Source organism: Mus caroli, chromosome 4 (genome assembly GCF_900094665.2).
Source record: "Mus caroli chromosome 4, CAROLI_EIJ_v1.1, whole genome shotgun sequence".
Classification (NCBI taxonomy): Eukaryota; Metazoa; Chordata; class Mammalia; order Rodentia; family Muridae; genus Mus; species Mus caroli.
This window is the reverse complement of record NC_034573.1, coordinates 20,772,914-20,779,318: the sequence shown is the minus strand read 5'-3', so window position 1 is coordinate 20,779,318 and position 6,405 is coordinate 20,772,914. Positions and strand designations below refer to the sequence as shown.

Sequence of the window (6,405 nt, the reverse complement as noted above, 5' to 3'; positions counted from 1 at the left end):
ATTTGTTGAAAATGCTGTCTTTCTTCCACTGGATGGTTTTAGCTCCCTTGTAGAAGATCAAGTAACCATAGACTGTCTCTGTGCCCTCTAGTTAGTCTGGCTAAGGGTTTATCTATCTTTTTGAGTTTCTCAAAGAAACAGCTTCTAGTTTGGTTGATTCTTTGCATAGTTCTTTTTGTTTGCACTTGGGTGATTTTAGTCCTGACTTTGATTTTTTTCCTTCTGTCTACTCCTCTTGTGTGAATTTGCTTCTTTATGTTCTAGTGCTTTCAGATGTCAAACTGCTAGAGCATGCTCACTCCACTTTCTTTTTGGTGGCACTCAGAGCCATGAGTATTCCTCTTAGGACTGCTTCATTGTGTCCCATAAGTTTGGGTATGTTGTGGCTTCATTTTCNTNAAACTCTAAAAAGTCTTTAATTTCTTTCTTAATTTCTGCCTTGACCAAGGTGTCATTGAGTAGAGTGTTGTTCAGGTTCCATGTGTATGTGGGCTTTCTACTGTTGTGTTGTTTATTGAAGACCAGTCTTATATTGTGGTGATCTGATAGGAAGTATGGGATTATTTCAATATTTTTATATGTTGAGGCCTGTTTTGTAACTGATTATATGGTCAGTTTTGGAGAAGGTACCATGAGGGTCTGAGAAGAAGGTATATTCTTTTGTTTTAGGATAAAATGTTATATAGATATCTGTTAAATCCATTTGTTTCACAACTTTAGTTAGTTTCACTGTGTCTCTGTTTAATTTCTGTTTCCTTGATTTGTCCATTGCTGGGAGTGAGGTGTTGAAGACTCCCACTATTATTGTCTGTAGTGAAATATGTGCTTTGAGCTTCAATAAAGTTTTTTTTCTATGAAAGTGGGTGCCCTTTCATTTGAAGAATAGATACTCAGAATAGCGAGTTCTTCTGGGTTGATTTTTCATTTGACGAGTATGAAGCATCTTTCCTTATCTTTTTTGATAACTTTACGTTGAAAGTTGTTTTTTTTTCAATATTAGAATGGCTATTCCAGCTTGTCTCTTAGGACCATTTGCTTGGAGAATTGTTTTTCCATCCTTTTACTCTGAGATATCTATCTTTCTCACTGAGGTGGGTTTCCTGTACAAGGCAAAATGCTGGGTCATATTTATGTACCGAGTCTGTTAGGCTATGTCTTTTTACTGGGGAATTGAGTTCATTGATATTAAGGAAAAATGATTGCTGCTCCTGTTATTTTTGTTGTTAGAGTTGGAATTATGATTTTTGTGGTTATCTTCTTTTTGGTTTGTTAAAAGATTATTTTCTTGCTTTTTTTAGGGTGTAGTTTCCTTCTTTGTGTTGGAATTTTCCATTTATTATCCTTTGAAGGGCTGGATTTGTGAAAAGATATTGTGTAAATTTGTTTTTGTCATGGAATATCATGATTTCTCCATCTATGATAATTGAGAGTTTTGCTGGGTATAGTAGTCTAGGCTGGCATGTGTTCTTTTAGGGTCTGTATGACATCTATCCAGGATCATCTGGACTTCATAGTTTCTGGCGGGAAGACTGGTACAATTCTAATAGATCTGCCTTATATGTTACTTGAATTTTTTTCCCTTACTGTTCTTAACATTCTTTTTTTGTTTTGTGAAATTGGTGTTTTGATTATTATGTGATGGGAGGAATTTCTTTTCTGATCCAATCTATTTGGTGTTCTGTAGGCTTTTTGTATGTACATGAGCATCTCTTTCTTTAGGTTAGGGAAGTTTTCTTCTATAACTTTGTTGAAGATATTTACTGGCCCTTTAAGTTGGGAATCTTCATTCTCTTCTATACCTATTATCCTTATGTTTGGTCTTCTTATTGTGTTCTGGATTTCCTGGATGTTTTAAGTTAGGATCTTTTTGCATTTTTCATTTTCTTTGATTGTTGTGTCAATGTTTTCTATAGTATCTTCTGTGCCTGAGATTCTCTCTTCTATCTCTTGTATTCTGTTGATGATGCTTACATCTATGGCTCCTGATCTCTTTTTTAGGTTTTCTATCTCCAGAGTTGTCTCCCTTTGTGATTTCTTTATTGTTTCTACTTGCATTTTTAGATCCTGGATGTTTTTGTTCAATTCTTTCACCTGTTTGGTTGTGTTTTCCTGTAATTCCTTAAGGGATTTTTGTTTGTTTGTTTGTTTCTTCTTTAAGGGCTTCTACCTGTTTACCTGTGTTCTCCTGTATTTCTTTAAGAGTTATTTTAAATATTTCTTAAAACCCTATATCAGCATCATGAAATATGATTTTAAGTCTACATCTTGCTTTTCTAGTGTGTTGGAGAATCCAGGACTTGCTGTGTTGGGAGTACTGGGTTCTGATGGTGCCAAGTAGTTTTTATTTTTGTTGGTAAGATTCTTGCATTTGCCTTTTGCCATCTGGTCATCTCTGGTGTTAGATGTTCTTGCTGTCTCTGGCTGGAGCTTGTTCCTCCTGTGGGTTTATAAGCCTGTGTTAGCACTACTGGGAGACCCACTCTCTCCTGGAGGAACTTGTGCCCAGTAGGCTCTGGAACAGCCCAAGCTCTGGGAGCAGATGGTGACTGGAAGTGTCCCAGCTGTTCCAATGTTTTTGTACCCTGTGTATCCCTAGCTGTCCAGCTCCAGACAATTATTGGAGAGAAAGTAGCTATCTCACTTCCTATCCAGCGAGTGAAATCACTCCTGGGACAACAGTTCTCTCCTGGCAGGACCCTTGCACAGGTGGCTGTGGAACAGCCTCAGCTCATGGGTCAGCTGCATATGGCAGATCCATCTTTTGTAGTTTAAATTATTATTACATGAATTGACTAATATAGCATTGGGGGATTTTGCTAAAATCAAATAATACCATAATTCATATATACAACTACATAGTCCCTTAGATAAAAAAAAAATGGACTTTTATAATTTAACCATTTTACTATGCTAGGATTTATTTTATTAACTCTATTTTATGACATTTCATGATGTCACAAAAAGTACTTATATTCTTTAATTCTTAGGAGATTATGCTTTTCACAGTGATGGCAGGTTTTTGTAAAACCATTCCCATTTACTTATGTCCATCTATGAGATGCTCTTTAGGAAAGATAAAATAAAAGACTGATGATATGTAGGTAGGTAGAGATAGATAGATAGATGATTGATAGATATATAGATATATAGTAGATAGACAAATACGATCAAAGATAGAGAGATTATTAGATAGGTAAATAGATGTCTATAAATTTATGTATATACATAAATGTTAGAACACCAATTTATGGAAATAGATTAATTACAGATACATAAATATATGTACTATAATATTCATTGACAAAGCCATATCTTTTAACAAAAAATAAAAACCCTTCATTGTTTTTGTTTTTGTTTTTGTTTTTGTTTTTTTCAAGACAGGATTTCTCTGTGTATCCCTGGCTATCCTGGAACTCACATGGTAGACCAGGCTGGACTCAAACTCAGAAATCTGCCTGTCTCTGCCTCCCAAGTGCTAGGATTAAAGGCATGTGCCACCACTGCTCAGCTATAAAAACCCTTCTTTTTCTGTTTATTATCTATAATAATTTATAAAAAAAACAATTTCATTTCCCTTTTGTAATTAGAAAAAATATTCACTAAAGGTATTCTGGTAGATTTTTGTGCCAACTGTCTAATATTTAATTTAAGTTTTATTGAAAAATTATGCAATATATACTGAGCGTGTCCTCTACCACACTGTTCAATGTTTTAAATAGCTGTTTCTGTAAAGCTATGTCTTACACATCAAGAATTGCCATGCTTTTATTTTATAAATATTAAAAATAGATTCTACTTTTCCATTTACATTTATCACTGAGCCATGAAATGTTTGGATGGTGTTGTTTAATATCCAGACCACTAACAGACTTTTCTAGTTCCTTTCATGATTTAAATGTAGTGTAATGCCATTTTGGAGTGAAGAAGCTGAATAAATGTCTCCATTTCCTTATTTATTGAAAACTCTTTATTGCCCAACATATAGCAACTTAATTTATATTTTACAAATACATGAAAATATTGTGTATCAATTAATTGCATTGTTCTGTAGCTATCAGTTAGTGCAAATATAGTCATTGTAATTATATGGTTTATAATATTTATATGATTACTCATTGAAATATTAAATTCAGTTATAAGAAATGTCCATAGCCATTGGATTTATGCAATTATAGAAGAACATTGACATATATATGGTATTCCTAATAACTGAGGCATTGTATATTCCCTGCATTGTTTAAAAGTCTATATTATTAGCATATTCAGTCATTAGATCTTGCTATTCAATTATTGTATTGAGGAATTTTTGCATGGTTCAGTGGTAGAGAGCTTTTCTAATGTGAACCATATTTTAATTTCCATCATTAACTTTTACTGGTTTGAGTATGGACCTGGATTTTGGTGAAGATTGGTTCAGCCATCTTCTAATGTTTATTTCTATAGTATTGGGTGTGTGTGTGTGTGTGTGTGTAATATCAATATATAGTCCTAGATATCAAACTCAAGATGTCAAGAGACAAGCTTGGTGACCAGGATATGTACTTGCTGAACAATTTTACCCGCCTATGAATTCATTTACACATGAAAACTACAAAAGTTAAATTTATAGAGGTAGTATATATAACTGTGATCAAGGTATTATAGTGGGTGTGGAGTATCAGGGAAATGTTATGTCAGTCAAAGGGTGTCAAACTTTGGTTAGATAAGAGGAATGCATTTGGGGAATTTACTGTGCAGCATATTGGCTACAGGTAATAATAACAATACTTTATATTCTTGAAATTTATTAAGATAGTAGAGTTTAAGCTTGGTCATCACACCCAAAAAGTAATATATATGAGATAAATCTGGAAAAGTGGTATATCTATGAGTACATAACAGCAGGGCTGGATATTATATTTTCTTAGAACAAACACTTTAAAACTAACAAATGCTGTTATTAGTTCAAGAACATAGAAAAAATGATCATCTTGAGGAGATTTAAGATGAGAGGACCATGGTTTAAGTAGGCAAAAAAAAAAAAAAAAAAAGATGTGTAGATAGATAGATAGATAGATAGATAGATAGATAGATAGATAGATAGATAGATAGATAGATACATAGATGCATAGATACATAGATATATAGATACATAGATACATAGATACATAGATACGTAGATAGATATCATATATTCTATGTGATATCCTTCCACAAGGGCCATGCTAATTTTCTCTGTATGATTCTACTTTTAGTGTATGGTCTGCTGATGCAAACACAGCAATACATAGAAACACATAAATATATAATAATAAATGGCTAAGTCTGTCCAGTGTTGCCTATATGTTTATATTTCTAGAGCTGAGTGCTTGGTATAGGATGACAAATAGGATTGTGGTCATCCCTGGACAAGATTAATTTCATGCTGTCAGTATTTTTTAACTGCCAATAACTCTTTATAAAGGAGTGAGGCCATGTAAACTTTTTTATCTTCCCTGTATGTCAGTTGTTGTAATTGTTGAAATCTTGTTTAAGCAGCCATTTGAGATTCCCAGTTATAGCTAGAAAGCACAAACTCACACCCAACTTCCTGGTCTTCTGGGCTCTTACAATCTTTCTGACTCATCTTCCATGATGTTCCCTAAGTCTTAAGTGTAGAAGCTTAATATAGTTGTATCAGTTGGGGGTGCCATTCCATAGATATTATCATAGTTTGAATATTTCTGTAATGCATTCACCTGCTCGAAAAATGAGCTTCTTTGATGATGGGTGAGGATTACATTTGTATGTACACTAGCATTCCAAAGAGGTTAGAAATGTTAGTGTTTTCTGGAGGTGACAGTAAGAGATTCCTCTTAATAAGGTCAATAAGACCACCAGTCCTGGGTTATTAGCTCAGTTAACAGTACCAGACTACCTGCTGAGCAGGCTTAAGTCTAATAGACAGCTGTTGGCTCCCACCAAGATATAAATATCACTATTACACCCTTGAAGACATTTTGCCATGCTCATAATCAATTATACATTTTTTTACAGCTAAAAATTATAAAACCAACTTGAAATCTTTCAAGTGACCCTTGAACATCTTGACAGAGCAGAAGACATAGAAGTTGAGGAGTGTTGGTGAAAAAAACAGATTAGGGAAATTATTTAGAGTAACAAATTGACACTTCCTAGCACAGAGTAATTTATACTTTGAAGGTATTGTATTTCTGATAGAGCTATGTAACATTAATTCGGGATAAAATTGCAATATATGGTAGTATCTGTGTGCATAATCTTTATGAAGATATCACATTCTTTCATTTTTTTAATTTCTTGTTTTTATATAAATATGTATGAAGACATTATAGGATTAAAAGTCACAGGGCCCCCAATGGAGGAGCTAGAGAAAGTACCCAAGGAGCTAAAGGGAACTGCAACCCC

General features: G+C 33.9%; 1 non-coding gene across 1 annotated transcript; it reads right to left on the bottom strand.

The window, feature by feature from the left end:
• Positions 1–5,150: 5,150 nt before the first annotated feature.
• On the bottom strand, positions 5,151–5,256 carry LOC115030925. Its single transcript, XR_003836525.1, has one exon. It is a non-coding gene; the product is annotated as a U6 spliceosomal RNA (small nuclear RNA).
• Positions 5,257–6,405: the final 1,149 nt, after the last annotated feature.